Source organism: Trachurus japonicus, chromosome 3 (assembly GCF_045865225.1).
Source record: "Trachurus japonicus isolate A0001 chromosome 3, Traja_1.0".
Classification (NCBI taxonomy): Eukaryota; Metazoa; Chordata; class Actinopteri; order Carangiformes; family Carangidae; genus Trachurus; species Trachurus japonicus.
Window position 1 is genome coordinate 23,324,697 of NC_140909.1, and position 17,652 is coordinate 23,342,348.

The window sequence follows — 17,652 nt, forward strand, 5'->3', positions numbered from 1 at the left end:
TTTACTATCATCTTTGGAAAATCCTTTTCTTAATGTAAATAAGTGCAGCTGCTTCTGGATCATCTTCAACATACCTTTTTATTCCACAGTTATGTGACTGTCAAATACAGACATATAATTACTTCACATCAAGCAAAAAAAAAAATCTCTACTTGGCTAAAACTGCAGCAGAAATGGAGCGTGACTGCCACAGCCCTGTGGGGTGTGTTTGGCATTTGTATCGGATCCTACCAGTTACACCCACTTATGTTGCCTGAACCCCTTATCAATCTGCATCTCACCACCGAGCCTGCGTGTGCTGTCTGCAACGCTGACTAACTGACTGGCAGAGAGGTGGGCGAGAGCCAGAGGAGAAGATAAATGAGCTCTGCCTCGCACTCAATATATTCAAATCAACCTGCGCGCTGGTGAAAGGAGTTCTTGCCTGTCTTGTTGAATAAATCTCTTCTTCACCAAGACGAATCCTAAAGAAATTTGTTTCTCTCATTATTCAGCAGGGGAACTGAAAAAGGCTTTAAGTTGTTTTTTATACGTTTTATTTTACTTTGTTTCTTTGGATCATGTCTTCTTGAGATTTCTGCTCAAACTGTGAGGATCCTAGGGATATAGCACTGATTTTACACATAAAAGTCAGGTACATAATATTATATACTTGACTGAAAAAACACTTTTGGTCATTTCATGGGAAGTGTGGGTGTTTTTTTGTTTTTTTTTAGCATGAGCCACTGATTGATTAATTGATTGACTGATTCAATATCTTTGTTGTTTAACTCCATGAACATTTGTCACTGGCTTATCTCAAAATAAGTATAAAGTACATAGAGGCTACATAACACAACATTCACATTCAAAACATACAACAAAAAATATTGCAAAAATACACATAGCAGCAGATTATAGTAAATACCAGAGAGCACAATTTATAAATATACATTTTGTGTCCAACTCTTTGCTCTATTTGGGTCTAAATGCACAGCCAGACATACAAATGCCTGGACATCATGGCCCCTGCTGTTCAGATTGTGACAGTCCTTTTTATCAAACCGAGAATTACTAGAAAATATATAAAAAAAATAAATTAATAACAATAATAATAATAATAATAATTCTAAATGATACTTTTTACTATTACCTATATAACCCCTGATTATACTCCATCACATTTTAAAAAGTATTCACATGTGGGAAATATTAAGAGGTGATATTTTCCTTGATGTAATGTTTACATGTACATGTATCCTGACTTTTTCAGAGTCTATACTTTATTAGTCCACTAGGATGCAGCAGAGTTCAAGAAATGGGTAATGATAGAGTCTCGGGGTTTTGAGATATTCCATTTTCAATATATAAATCACTGTAATTACACAAGATAAATCACAAAAGACATTGATTCAAATCCATGATCTGTTTCTACTGTATATAACCAGAATCCATTAAGGAGGACTCAGTAAATTGTTTTCTATTTCTTATCTTTTCACAATTTGCTATTATGCACTATAATCAGTAATGCAATCAGATATGTGGTTTGAAAATGGATAAGAAAAGATGACAAGAGTGTTGAGCGGGGAAAAGCAGGAGTTATCTCACACAGATACTGATCAATGGATAAGTCCTTGCAAGTATCATTAAAAACAGAGTTACACTGTGCTGCTCACAGTCAACACACAGTAGCCTACCTCACAAACAAAGGTCATCTCAGCTCAGCTTTGTATCGCTTAGTTGCTCTCTCGCCAAAAGGCACACGAGGTCCAACAAACGTGTGGGAGTAGCTGTTTGGCGGAAAGGAGGGAAACAAGGAAATTCATTAACACTGAGCACTAAACAGAGCAAATATCACAGGCCTTGTGGACATTTCTACGCTATGACAAGACTGTGGACAGGAAAATCAAAACCGTTAGATTAGATTAGACAAGACAGGCTGACAGCGCAGCACAGCGTGTTCAGTCAGCTAACCTGTAAAATAAGCGGTACAACTGAGGTATCATGCTGATAGCTAAATTAACTGAAAATATAGGAACACATTTCTCATGTGTGCTTATCTTTCCCTTCCATATGTTCTTTTCAATTCTTTGACACACACACACACATGTCACATTGCAGCCGCGACCATACATCTCTCTGTCAGCGTGTTGTCAACATGGAGATAACTAAACAGCATCATAACAGATGACACACTTACACGTTATGCTCTGACTGACTGCTGAACACTAAAGATTCCTCTCCCATGGCAACGAGCAGCATCAGCATCAGCCTTCCCACATCTGCATCGATATTACATCTCCTGCCACAAAACAGCAGCAAGATGTCCACAGTCTCCCTGGTCTTAATATGGTTTGAGATGTGACGGCCAGACTGTAGATTAAACAACATTTTAATGAGTTTAGTCTGCAGTGAACTGAAGGGGAGTTTATACAGCTGATCCACAGGTGCTAGTTGTCCATATCTATAAGTATCAGTCAACAGAAAACATTTTAGCAAACCCTGACCCAGAGCATGAATTCTCGTGACTTTGGTGTGACACATGACCATGACGGGATTCCATCTGTGCCAAAAATAGGTCAACTTTGACCTGAACTTTTGGCTGTGACAAAACTATTTTGACCATCAGGCTGTCTGGGTCGATTGTGAATTTTGTCCCTTTTTTGTCTTTGAACTTCCTCTTGTTTGACTTTGTTGCTATTGTATGTTTCCATTCATCACAATTGATGTCCAGTTCAAAGTTGGGCAGACATTAACAATTGTTTTGTGAGATGTTGAGTTGACAGTGACAGTGAACATCAGCACACACTATTTTTGGCTCTGTGAAAATATTGATCAACCACATTAAGACTAAAGTCTTTATAATTATTTTGATATTTGAGCGACAGGATGGAAAAGGAGGTGTCATTGAGAGGGGGCGGATGTGATAATTACTTTAAAGAGGAGGACAATGATGCATGTTAATAACAGTCAAGTGTTGTCAACATAAAAAAGGCAAAAATAGTTGCATAAAGAACAATACACAAAAGCTTATAGGAGTAATATTCAGACCTTTCATACCAGTGGCTCACTGCTCATTACATGTTTGTTGTAAGTTTGTACGGCTTTTTAAAATTGTTATAAATGGTTCGGGTTAGTGTGTGAACATCATTGTTAAACACAACCACTGTTCAAAGATGTTTCTTAAAATAGATGAATATAAACTCTACATCTTTGCTTCACCTGCCATAAGAAAGCAGAATCTTTGTTGACTGCTTCATGGGCAAGTTGCTGGCTGATACTGTAAGTGCTAGTCTCATTCTAAGCAATGTGAACGATTTTAGGTTGACTTTTAGGTTGTTTGATTTTTGCATATTAATTGTTTCCTATTTTTTATTTATTTATGTGGGACATTGCAGTGTTAAGGCACATCTTTCATACTAAACCACTATGCTTAACTTCCATGTGACATAAGGCTCTGGCTATTGTTTTTATTGCTTTGTTTGATTGTTTTCTGCCACGTGTGTTGGGTCCCATGGTTCTATTAGGGCCAGAATCTGGGGCCATGGTTCGCCACTGCTTTTAATATATGAAACACTTTTGTTGCAGCAATTCAAAGTGACTTGATTGTTGACACGAACACAATCAGCACAGCAGCTGGCATTGCTGTGATGATGACATTGCATTAATTTGTATAATTTAGAGAGCTGGTTGTCTTCTGGAGGACAGCACGGCAGCAGTGGATTGTGGTCCACCCAAACAGTTTGCTGCATTACGACACACTGCTGCTGCTGCTGCTGCTGGTGTGGCCCCATAACTTAAAGGGATAGTTCACCCTAGAATGATATTTCGCTCATTATCTACTCACCCTCATGTTGACTAAGGGCTGGAAGAATTTTCAGAGTCCACCGTCCCTTCTCTGAGTTACAGGGGGTCTTGGCGTAGCAGTGCATTTCAATGCAACGGTTGCAAAGGGACACCAGAGCTCTTCGTAAAAAAACACACACAAAAAAACATCCAAATACCTCCATGATGCTCGTATGTAATGTCCGTCTTGTGCTGAAGCCCCAAATTGCGTAATTGTCCCGAAAAAAATTAAATAAGTCTATATTTTAAGCTTGTTTGTGTGATTTGCGCCGGCGTCAGTGCGGTTACTGCGAATCACGCGAGATTTGGACGGACCAGGAAGAGGAGCTTTGAGAAGCTTCCGCTACAAACAAGCTTAAAATATAGACTTATTTAATTTTTTTCGGGACAATTACGCAATTTGGGGCTTCAGCACAAGACGGACATTACATACGAGCATCATGGAGGTATTTGGATGTTTTTTTGTGTGTGTTTTCTTACGAAGAGCTCTGGTGTCCCTTTGCAACCGTTGCATTGAAATGCACTGCTACGCCAAGACCCCCTGTAACTCAGAGAAGGGACGGTGGACTCTGAAAATTCTTCCAGCCCTTAATCAACATGAGGGTGAGTAGATAATGAGCGAAATATCATTCTAGGGTGAACTATCCTTTTAATGTCTGTCAGGAGGAGATCCAAGGTGACACACATCTGTCAACATCTCATATTAGAAATGGCAACAAGCCCAGGCATATGCATATTAAACACACATACACACACACACTTTGGATGGTAAGCTGTATTTTCTTTAAACAAAGTTACAATGTGACACAAAAAAAAGTAATTCACATTGTGGAGCAAGACTTTGCCAAAAATACTGATTTCAACATTAGTACATTAAATTAACTGGAAACATTTATTACAGTATGGAGCTGATGTTTTACTGGGCCCTGTAATTTTCATCATTGCAAAAACATTAAAATAAAACATGTGAAAGGATAAATATGAAGGTGGTTATGTGATGAAAACAGTGTTCCCTATTGATACATCTCCTCTTGTCCTAACCTGACTCCAGCCTTCACTCCAACCAATCGTGTCTTGTGGCTGTTTTACCAGCCTTACCCTCATCATTACTAGGTTCAATTTAATTTTGCAAATTGTTACACATTACCAAATACGAAATGGCTTTGTAGGAGGCAGCACATTTAGGAAACACTCTTGTGTTTTGAGACTCCTTAACAAACAACTGCACATTTGAGTACAAATCCATTGCCTAATTTCTGGGAAACAAGCTCAGTGTCACTTTCAGCTATTTTCTGCAAAGAGCCTGACCAAAAATAAAGCATCAAAGACATGTATATCTATTGCTCTTTCACAATTGTTAATAATACTGACACACAAGTTACAATTACGTCACACAGATAAAAGCACACATTTTATATTACCCCATAAAGAAGTTCAATCAGCTCCCATTGATTCTCTCCACAGTGATTTCAAGCCTGACTGCCACTACAAGCAGTTCACTTAAAAACACCAGGCTATTATAGGTATTTTGTGCATATAACACATGCACCATGGTAATGATGATTATGAAAATGATTAACATCATGATGAACACTCACACTCAAGTCCTTTGATAAATGCAGAGAACAGACACTATGTGAAAAGATGCTTACGCACATTCAAGTGAATGGGAAAACAGACTCAGACATTTGGCCCCCACTTTATATTCCCAGTGTGTTCTGAATGCACTGCAGGTCTTACACATGTACAGAAGTGTGAGTAAAGTGAGGATGACATGTGTTACCTCCCTGAAAACTAAGTCTGCTCAGCCAGCAAAGCAGTGAAATAAGAGGTACGATAGAGGTACGTATAACGCTGACAGATAAATGGACTGAAAATGTGGGAAAAAGCTTCTTAGATGTGTTGGTTTGTTTCTAGAATAAATACAAAGAGTTTGGTTTTACTCCAGGAGCTGCAAGACTTTCAACAGATGAGGAAAAATGGCCAGTTATCTTAATAAGTGCACATTTTTGACATAATGTACCTCTATGGTGTTGGACGGTGTGTTGTCTTCAGAACGACCTCCGACCATTCTCTGTATTTCTTTCATTTTACTTTCTCTTTTCAACCTTCTTTTAATTTTTAAAAAGTCAAATTTTGTATTGTTTGCATGTGTGTGAATGGACTGTGTGTGTGTTGTCATGTTTGCTAAATGGTTTGTCTCCAAATGCTACCCTTTAAGGAGGAATTTAATACTTTGAATTCAACTCAGAATCAAAACTGAGGCTTGGCTTGAATAGTTTGGTGCTGGGTTGATTATTCTGCAATGATTTGTATGAGAGCAAAACGTGCAAGAAGAAATACTGTATGGGTAATGTACAACAATACATTTCTGAACAAACAAAGAATGGGTATGATAATGACAACAATGATGCTTACAGTGATCAAAGCATTTAATTTGGACATAGGACGTTGAAACAAATCCTGCATGTTTATATGAAGACTATATCAGTGTCTTAAACATAACTTGTCTCTGTATTGTGAGAAAAGTTTACCTTTAGACATATAATTTGGATTGTTAATGATTATGTGAAACCATCTTTCACTTTTAGACACAGAATTTGACTAAAAGCACCATTAAACAAACTTACCATGTCAGATTGAATCCTGTTTGCAGTGTGTTTGTGTTTTAATGGTGGTTGAATTCAAAAGGGAGTGTGTGAGATTAATGACAGGGAGAGCAGATCCTTCCCTTCACATACTCCCTGACTCCCTGTCTGGGTCTTGAAGGAGGCAACTGTACTGTAGGTGAGATTAATATGAACATACCAGCACCACCTTTCAGTCTGGACATTTCCCAGACAAGTGTTACCCTTCCTGGGTGAAATCTGACCCAAGACGGGGTTAATGCTTTCTGCACATTGACAGAGGAGGACAGGAGGAGGTGAGGAAGGAAGGTGGAGAGAAATGGAGAGGAGGACATGGACGAAGAGATGTAGTCGAAGGAGTAGGAAATCTAGTAGAAGGTGGCAGATGTGTGGTGTGACAGAGGGATGATGCAGGGTGACGGGACTATTGAAAGAGAAGTAGGAGGAAATGAAAAAATAAAGAGGAGGAGGATGTGAAGGACATTTATGTCCAACCTCCTGTGGTGTCTGTATCTGGGGAGCAGCAGTGGGTCCAGACATAAGACGATGGGAAATCTGCAAGGAGAATGGGGGAAGTACCACAGCCCCTGACCCTGTCAGAGAGAAGCCCCTCACAGCAGGAGGTTGACGGAGAGGGAAAAGGAGAGGAGGAGAAGAGAGAATTCAAGTCAGACAGAAGCCTGGAGAGAAACCCAGCCTGCCCGTCTCTGAGTCGGGGATGATGTGCTCAACACAACGGAGTGCTATAGTAAATCATACGATGAAGAGAAGTGAAGACTAAGGTGCCCGAAATGTTAAGGAGGAATCTAATTCTATAGCATTTTGTTTGAATGATACGTCAGTGGCCAACTCCATCTGTATTCCTTTAGATGGGCACAAAGCCCATGTTCATTTCAGATCTTCTGGAAGAGCTGTGCCCCGGGAGGAGTTCAGGGTTCAGTGTTTTGCCAAAGGGCCTTTTGGCAGTGATGGTTGGCACCAAGACTAGTCATCCTCACAACAGTCTATGTTTCTGTTCAAATGTGCTGTTTTACAAGAGTTTCCATATTTCACTCGATATATTTTATGGGATTTATCAGAGAAAACCCCCGAAGCCGAATCAGATTGAATTCGTTTTTTCATGTCAGTGTATGAATAGAATTAGCTCAGCTTAATGGTTGTCTGAGAGTTATTTCTTCCATTTATCTTTTCAAATAGACATGCTGGGTCTGACCATGGTGTCAGTCTCAGTATCAAGATAAGTGCCTTTGAAACATTTATAAAAATTACTCATCAACATAGCTTATCTCTTCGGGAGAGTATTTTGTATTAACATGGACAGTGGTTCAGTGGTCAGCAATGACGTGTCATGGTAAAAAGGTTCTGGATTCAATACCCAGGTGTGAGGCCTTTCTGTGTGGAGTTTGCATCTTCTCCCTGTGTCTGCATGGCTTCCCTCTTGGTTCTCCAGCTTCCCCCCACAGTCCAAAGACATTCACATTGGGTTGATTGGCAACTCTAAATTGCCTGTAGGTGTGAATGTGATTGTGTGAGGTTGTTTGTCTCTATGTGTCAACTCTAAAACAGACAGCCGACCTGTTCAGTGTGGACCCCACCCTCACCTTCTGCCAGCTGTAGCTACTGGATGGATGCATGTGTGAAATGTTAAAGCTGTTACTGTTGAAAATTGTCACTCAACTGCAGTTCCCCTGCAAGTCACACAAACCTACTGTTGTGATTCAGTCTCAGCAGTTTCACAGTTTCTTTTCCAGCCACGGCAAGCAGCTGTCTTCAGCTAAAAGAGAAAAGAAGGGGGGGGGGGAAAGGAGTTGTGACTCTGTCAAACATCAGACAGAGCTAGAGAGAAGCTGGTCAAAGCAGTGGAGCATTTAGCAGCTAAAGAACCAGATATATCCCTTGGGAATTATACAGACAAAAACATAACTAACAGAAAATGAACGATGGAATTAACATCTACCGTGCCAGGTGGCAAGAAACACATCACATCCTCATCTGAATATTAATGCTGGTGTGTTTCTTCTCACTTCACAAATAGGGTAAGTTCCTTAATATATTCGCTGTATCAACTTTATAATGTAATGTGTCATTATTGTGTGCCACTCTGTTATTTGTGTCTGTTAATGGCTAGAAAAGGTAAAGGTGTGTATGCTGTATGCATTCTAAAGCACACACACTGCAACACATACTGTAGCTGTACACGGGGACCTTTGCCCTTCGCCTCTTATTTTAGTAAACCTCACCTCCGTCTACAGTATGTAAATGCAGGCTATGCTACTGAAAACCTCCCAGAGCAGCTGCTTTACTTGCTGTGGTGAACATCTGAAAAAGGGCAACTGAAGTGTCACCTTTTCCAGAGGTAAAATAGCCGAGCTTACCCTCTGACCCATGTGGTCAGACACAGTGTTACAAGTATGCCTGTAGAGGAATAGATGGAGAAGACAGTATGGCAACATGGGTCAAAGTCCAAGTCTTTTTTTATGCAGTGTTATGAGTTCTTTATTTAGAATATTGTATAGAATAGAAATAATACTATATATATATATATTTTTTTTTTCAATTTCTCTCTCTCTCTCTCTCTCTCTCTCATCTGATGATATTTGAAAAAAAAAGACTGGCCCAGGTCCTTCAAAAACTGTGTGCAGGTGTACCTACCTAGAAGAATTGATGCTGTTTTGAAGGCAAAGGGTTGTCACACCACATATTGATTGGATTTAGGATTCTCGTCTCTTTATTCTCCGCTTTGTTAATTGATGATGTTTTAGCTTTTAGGCAGGTGTGGAAAAAAAGCTGAATGCTTTCAAAGATGGAAGTGGCCACACCATCACTTCCAGGACTTCCGGGACTTGTTGTTCTTCTTTACACTGATGATAGTTCTATGACACTGGCTGAATGTTTGGGGTTGTTGTGAATAAATCACTGATGGTATTGCATGATGGATAAGCATTCTGACTTAGCAGCATTTTTTCATGCCTGCCTAAAACTTTTGCACAGTACTGTATATATATAATTGCTCAGGATTTTACACCTAAAAAAGTACCTGGAGCATAAAAACAACAAGAAAGATAATAATTACATACAAGATTAAACGAGGTGTTGAATGTGTAATGCCCTGCAGGCAGAGTCCAGTCCAGTGTGCTCACAGTGGGAGTGGTTCTGAAATGAGGGACCCTGCATCCCCCACCCCCCCACCCTAACTGTGGAGTAAGGCTGCCCTATAAATCAGTCTCGCCCTGGGGTAGGATGGGCCGTCTGCCGAGCTATCTGTCTTCCCCAATGCCCACCAGGAGGGTGACGAGCTGCTTCAAACAGCGCCACATCTGCTGGTGTCGTGTTGATGCTTGACCAACACAGCTGATTATAACTCTTTTACCTTCACTTCTCCTCTTCCTCATGTCACCTTTACCTCTGCCTGTTAGTACATCCATTTGTCAGGATCTGACTGACTGCCCATCTCAATGCTACATTGTCTGGCTCCTTTACCTGCCGCCTGGCCGTGTTCGTGTTTGAGATGAGATACGAGGACATTTTACTGATCACTGTGGCAAACAGTAACAGTAGGGGGAAGAAGAAAAGAGGGATCCCAAGTGAAAAAATAGAACAAAAAGTCAGATACAATGAACACCCTCCAATCCAGTAGCCTACTCGCTTGATGTTTTTGATTTAAGATCTTGTTTATGCTGGTATCTTATTTAGGTATCCATTAAAGTCATTGATCATATCAATATTGCAGGTTTAAAGGCCCAGTTCATATTTCTCCTCGTGCCCTCATGATAGATCCTGCTTGATGGGACCACCACCCAAATACCTGGGATCTAATATATAATTGAATCTCTCATGTTATTTGTCTATTCTGCAGCTGACCGGTGTACTGTGACTCTGTCCATGGAGGACAGGAAAAAACAGAGATCATGAAAGCATCCCATTACAGTAAAAACAGCATCCTCTGCCTGTATACAGACTAATGGTTTGGTTCTTAGCAGTACGAAAATAGGCCACAAGATGGAGATAGACACCAACAAATTGACAAATGCAGATTGCCCATTACTGTTTCATATGGATGCAGTCAAAACAAACAGTTAAGACTATACACATGAACAAAAGATACATAAAGACAGACAATATAGATTAAAAGAGTCATATGAATGAGATGAATCACTGAATAATGGGTTTATGTATCAAAGCTTTTCTCGGTAATGACCTCACCTGTGAATACAATTTGATTATCATATCAATCCACAATCCCTCACTTATAGACTCTGCAAAATCATCTCTAAATGTTTTTGTCTAAGGACCTTATGTATGACACACAAAATATCACTGCATAATATGTTAGTGTTACATTTTGGAGAAGAAACCTTTGTCATTTGTTTTGCTCAACAAAGACAAACAAACATCTAAAAATCCTTGTCATACCACTGTAGAACAACTTTTTCTCCATTTTGATTTCTAGGATCAGCTTGTAATTAATTAATGTTCTTTTGCTGCAGCATGAACTGCTGTATCCAGACTGTGGTTGACAAATTAATGCAGAAACAGCAATGAACATTTGGACAGGCGTACAAGTGCAAACATGACCTGACTGTGAGCCAGCACAGAGGATCTGAACTCAACTGCATCAATAAATAATGAATAGCAAATCAGATGCCGTTGATGCATACCCTAAATTTTTATTTTTTCACCCAGATAACACTTTTATTTGTCCTTCAGTCCTCTCTTGATATTGAGTGCACGTGTTGGAATATCAAGGCAAGAGGAGGTGAGGAGGGTATCCAGTTTGGACCTCAGAATCGACTCTCTCTTTTTTGCAGACGATGTGGTTCTTCCGTCTTCAGCATACTGGAGCACTCAGTGGTTGTATGGATTACCTTGGACAAGTCTGTGTGGAGGGAATTGACGCCTTATGCCTTATGCCTTATGCCTTATGTATGAAATTTATATCAGGAGCACAATAGCAGACACTTCACAGCACATGGAGAATTCAAACCAGCTTCTCTACTTGGAAATATTGTATTGCTCCCTTTGCGCTGGGAGTAAACCGCTGCTTCAAGTGAGGGAATTTGAGTATCTCTGGGTCTTGTGTGAAGGTAAAATGGAGTGTGAGATCAACAGGCAGCTTGGTGCACTGTCAGCAGAAATGTAGATATTGTACTTGATACTTGAGATGGAGCAGTAACTGAGCTGTAGGGCAAAACTTTTGATTTACCATTCAATCTACACCTGCGGTCCTGAGCTTTGGTAATGACTGGAAGAGTGAGATCATAAACATGAGTGGCTGAAATGAGGTGGCTGCATTCAGACTTAGAGATAGAGTGTCACTGCTCCTTTGCATCAAAGAACCAGTTGTGTTGGTTTACTGTAGGTATCTCATCAGGATGCCTCCTGTATGCCTTCAATTCAAAGTTTACCAGGCATGTCTGACTGGCAGGAGACCCCATGGGAAGACCCAATGTTTTCATCTGGCCATGGAGCGTCTCCGCATCCCCCAGGAGTGCCTTGAAAAAAAGGGGGTCTCTGTTTTCCCACTGCACCAATAACACTGAAAAACAGAGGTGATAATAAACCATGGAGAATGCAGTTGGTTGAGCATGGTCAAAGAAATGGATGCATTACTGTAAATTTCACTGAACCCTATCTTACTCTGCTAACTGAACTATTATCAAAAGATGGGCCCACAGCCTTTTAGGTAGGGATTCACATCCAGTCAACAGTAAAACACTAAATAGGGGACTGAAGCTGAGTGAATGATCACAGCTTGTAGCTTGTATACAACACTTGTTACATGATTCTGTATTCCTGTTCAAGTAAAACAGTGCCTTGGCAAACTGATTAGGTGTCTCATCAAGAAGCTGATGATAGATTAAGTCTTTTCTGCAATGGAATGAATGGGGGGCGGACTAACATTTGCTTTCCTCCACAGAGAAGACAAGGGAATAACAAAATATACCACATTTGCATCTATTTCTGCCTGAACGTTTTAAGTATTTTAATTTCCTGGTCCTGTGCACCCTGAGAATTGTCTGCTGCTAATTGGTTCTTTAGTGTGTATCAAAAGCGTAGCTGCTGTATGTGTGCTCTAATAACAGCTTCATTATACACTGGTTCTTTGCAGTGCACTTTTGTTGGCTTACAAAGCACTGTTTGCCAACAAGGGTGGCCTTGAGGCAACGGGAATGCGATGAATAACTGATTAAAGGGCCGTGTTTACACTCGGGTTGTACAGCTGCCTGTACACTGCCAACACTGTGCAGTCTTTTAATGAAACTATACCACTGAGTGAAAAACTAATTAGAAATAATTCTGTTTCTTTTTCAAAAGCTTGAGGTTTCTACTTGAGGATGCTGCCTTTTCTGCACTGTGACCTGTTGTTTTGTGTCAGCAGTGCAGAGAGGAATGGTTTCAGGCTCATACATACACCAATGAAATGTTAGCCAAGATCCCTCCTTGCAGTGGGGTAATAATGCTATTGTAATTGTTGTAACAGGCAGACATGAGTGCCTTATGCAGGCGAAGGGAGGCAGCTGACATGTGATATGTGATGCTGAGCCTTGACAGATGTTCAGAAACACGGGAGTGACTGTGTTTGAGAGTCCTGACTCAATGTTGCAGATTGTGGAATATGAAATATTGTGCTTGCGTGTAAATATGAATGTGTACATATTCTTTCTGGGCCACTGCAGACTACATGACATAACCCACCACTTTGTCTGTATAGCCACGGCATCTTCATTCCCCACACAATCCAGCACTCCTGCTAGGGGCTTGGAAAAAATACAGACCCATACACAGGTGAATGGTGGCCAATGTAAGGAGAGCAACATGCTGAGAATAAACAGAATCTGCTGGCAGGAATCTAAACGTATCCTCAAATGAGCTCCAGGTGGACTTTATAAACTGGCCTGATAAAGATCAAATCAGATGATTAGACTAAAGGTGGAGCAACACTCTTGGCAGTTCAGTCTTTCATTATTTTATGTTTGTGTTGAACAACACTTTATATGTTTTCCACTAATGTTTCTTTGTCAGTGATATTGTGTTGTGTCTTGATGTGTTTAGGTTCTTGCACCATCTCTATTTGTAATCCACGACGGCCGGTTGCTCATCAGTCTAACAACAGGTGATGGTTTTGTGTCTGCCATTGAATGGATGAGGGCTGGTGATGCACAAACCCTTACACACTGATTTGAAGCATTTGATCGTCTTTTTAAGTGTCTACAAGTGAACGAGGAGCATGAGAACTCTTCCAGAGGGGCAGACTATGAGCCAACAGCTGCTGAGCCAAACTCACTGCATATACATAAGTAACCTCTGTCTGTGACTCTACTGCAGTAAACAGAAATCCTCTCAGTTTTTGAAGTGGCAATGACTTCTGGCTGGGGATGGTTAATGGAAACTAAAACAAGAAATAAATGTGAAGAAGTTCATTTTTTGCACTGTGAACTGTTCAAATTCAAATCTGCGACCTATGAATGAAATCAAGTTATTTTGTTGTGTGTGAACTGAACTTTGTGCTCAAGCTTTTAAATTGTGAACTCGGACAACCCTGTGTAGGTTGGTGGTGTGCACGACTGCGCGTGCATGTGTGGGAAACCTTTCTATCTAGACACTTGGGGCAGAAGAGGGGATTTCTCTTATCCAAAGGGGATGTGGACAACCACAGAACTTCACACTTAAATTTGATGGTTTCTCAGATCATGTTTCTTATTCATGAAAGAGTGAAGCCTTCAGATGACACCATGGTAGATACTGCCTGGGAAATCACAGGAAAATATGGAAAACACAGTACACATCACATGACAAAAAACATTTTGAAGATACATTTTGAACTCATCAAGATAGGTTTCCTTACAAATAAGTTGCTACCGTTTTTGTTTTGATGTCTATAAAAATAAATGCGGTATACTGTATATACTGTATGTGTACTGGGAATGTTTCCTTGTGTGTATATGCCAAATATGTGCGGCACATATCGGCCTGTGAGGTGCGGTGGGTTAAATGATGGAGACTGCAAATGCTTGCATTTGTGTGTGCGTGTGTGTGTGTGTGTGTGTTTATGTGTCTGAGATGATGAAAATTGCATGGTTTGATGCTTGGTGTGCTGGTGTGTGGGAGGATGTAAGCGGTCATGCTTGCCAGAGCACCCTCAATCCATGTAACCTCTCACTGCTGGCTCTCCACCTTCAGCAGAACTTTTACACAGAATATCTATTCCACGTTTCCGAGGCCAAGGACTTTGCAAAAGCTCATTATTGTATCTGCTCTCTGCTAAAGAAAATTAGCAGAAGACCCGGAGCAAAGGATACGAGTCTGGGCGTTAACACTCCCACTGAACAAACTGATCGTTAAAAAAAAACTGTAAACAGTCATTACCTCGAGCGATGATTGAGTCATAATTTTCACAGGGATTTGAGGAGATATTAGGTGGAAGTCTGGCATATTTAAACTCAATCCCTGGTTACAGTGAAAACAAATCTATAAAAATTTGAAAACTCAGTGCTGCGCGCGCGCGCGCGCACACACACACACACACACACACACACACACACACACACACACACACACACACACACACACACACACACACACACACACACACACACACTAAAAAGGGTTCCCCATCAGGACCCAGCATGCCTTCATGTATACAGTAATTTAATAAGGGTTGCTGCAGGCGGCAGCTTAGTTGAAAGGAAGAGCACTGATTTGGAAGAAAATTCCTTGTTGTGTTAGATGTAATGTATTAGTGAGCGTTGCGAGATACATGTTCAACTTGAAACTTGAGCTTATAAGTTACACAAACACAGGCCGCTTTATGAGGGAGTTTCAGGCTGAACTCAGCTTCTTCACTTCCTCACATTTAAGACTGGGGAGTGAACAGATCAGGCTGCTCACATCACTGCTGATGCATGAAGGGCTGCACAACCAAAAAGTGACCCTTCAGCTTTCAGGTTTGTGTAAACCTCTGACTGAAAGACAATCACCTGTTGAGTGCACAGCTGAGGTATAATAACTTCTTTAGTATAGTTTTAGTGTTTTCCCTGATTGATCTCCACGCTGTAATAACAGAAAAAACTTTCAGTAGCCTATAACAGAATGTGTTATTCTTTTTCCAAAATGCTGTACTTCCTGATCGAAGTAACAAGAAGTGTAAATGCAATGTGAGTGTATTGCTATATGCATGGATGGGTGGAGGACAGCTCAAGAGCTCACCGGGTTTATTGTTTTGCAGACAACAGCGACTTTGTTGCCATCATCCTCACTTCCTGCTAATTCAATGATGTTGTTTATTAGTTTAAAATCTATATTGAAAGGGCTGTTAAGCCAGCTTTCCATCCAGATTTAATTTAAATGCAAATTTTAAATGGCTTTCCATAAAATAAGCAAACCACAACTGGAATTAATGTGTGTTTCCATCCACTCCTGTTGTGTGGATATTTGGAGCTGAGCACATAAAGATAAACAGTTGGGTGCCATTAAATCATCACATGAGAAGAGAGTGTGACAAAATATTGTAATTAAAATGATTACAGTCAGACCTTGAATGCACAAAACTAATGTGGAACACATGATAGAAATATGGCTGATGTTTATTTTATCACACAGTTAACACCAGTGTTTTCATCTGCCACACTTTATTCTTTTGTATTATTATTATTATTATTATTATTATTATTATTATTATTATTATTATTATTATTATTATTATTTATAGCAGCACTGGTATGAAAAGTTTCTGTCAAGAGCCTCATGGATGTCATGAAGAAATGCACATTGTCACATTTTTATGGAGTGATTGAAAATGCACATAAAAACAGATTATTTTCAGTTTCTACACATCTGCATTTGTCCATTTTTGTAACTGCGTTGCTAATGAAACAGCTAACAACATTTGATTGCCCCAAATCAGATATCTTAAAATAGATGTAAGAACTGCCTTGGCAGACATCTGTGAATCTGTGCACTTAACATCTTTCTGTTTTCGTCATCATTAATTTTCTTGGCAACATAATGACTGAAAAGGACCTACTGGTGTTAACAATTCATTAAAACTGATCGGGCAGAAAAACAGAAGGAAGTGTTTCCTGTTTATTTTTACTTCTACACAGTATGTATAATGTTCTTGTGTGCGTCACTGGCATGTAAACAAGCACTAGGCCGAAGATGATATAATGTGTTATGCTGTAAGAGTGTGTTATTTAGCTTCCACGCTGCGAATTCAAAGCAGAGAGATGCAGAGATTCAGCTGAGCAACAGAATGACCTGTCATTCAGTCCAATCAGGGCGGAAAATTGAGAGACAAGAAACCCCTTCCCTGGTGGACTTCCACCCCAACACACACACACACACACACACACACACACACACACGCACACACACACACACACACACACACACACACGCACACACACACACACACACACACACACACACACACACACACACACACACACACACACACACACACACAATACCCCCTCCAACACAAGCACACTCGCACACTGATGATGACTGGCTTCCTGTGGCCCTGGCAACAGTTGAAAGTGGTCGGCGAGATCAGACGAAACGAGTTAGGCCTCCATTGTAACAGATGACTAGAGAAGCCGTGTCACCACTCTGAAGCTCCCTGCAACTCCGCTGTGGGATGGGTGGGGCTTGTCAAAGGATGAGCTCATGTGCCTGGCTGTTGCTCTTGTTGTCATTATTTACTGTTGCTGGCGCTTGGTTGCTGCTGTCATGCAGCCTCTTTGTGGACAGAATGTGCACAGATCAGAAACCATTAAAAGTCTATGAAGCCGCTGCTGTATGTGTCACAGTCAGAGACCATTACTGTCAAGTTTGCCTCATCTTTTAGAAGTCAGTGGCTTCTATTGTTAAAAGCTTCATACTGTTGCCTTGACTAATGTTGTCATGTTGAGCACACTGTTTCTAGAGCAAGTCTGTCTGTCTTTTAGTGCCATAAATTGAAAAACTAACATAACTTTACACAAACCAAACATAATGTTTTCCTAATCCAGATATACCACATAATGACCTGTAACTAAAACCGCACAGTACCTGCTCAGCTCCAAATAGCAGGCACACATGCATGACTCTAAATGAATGCTAATGATCCTCTGTGTGTGTTCACTGTGTTAGCCAGCCACCTATGCTAACATTTAACCATTTACATTGTCCCTAATGCCGTGTTTCCACTCCGTGGTAC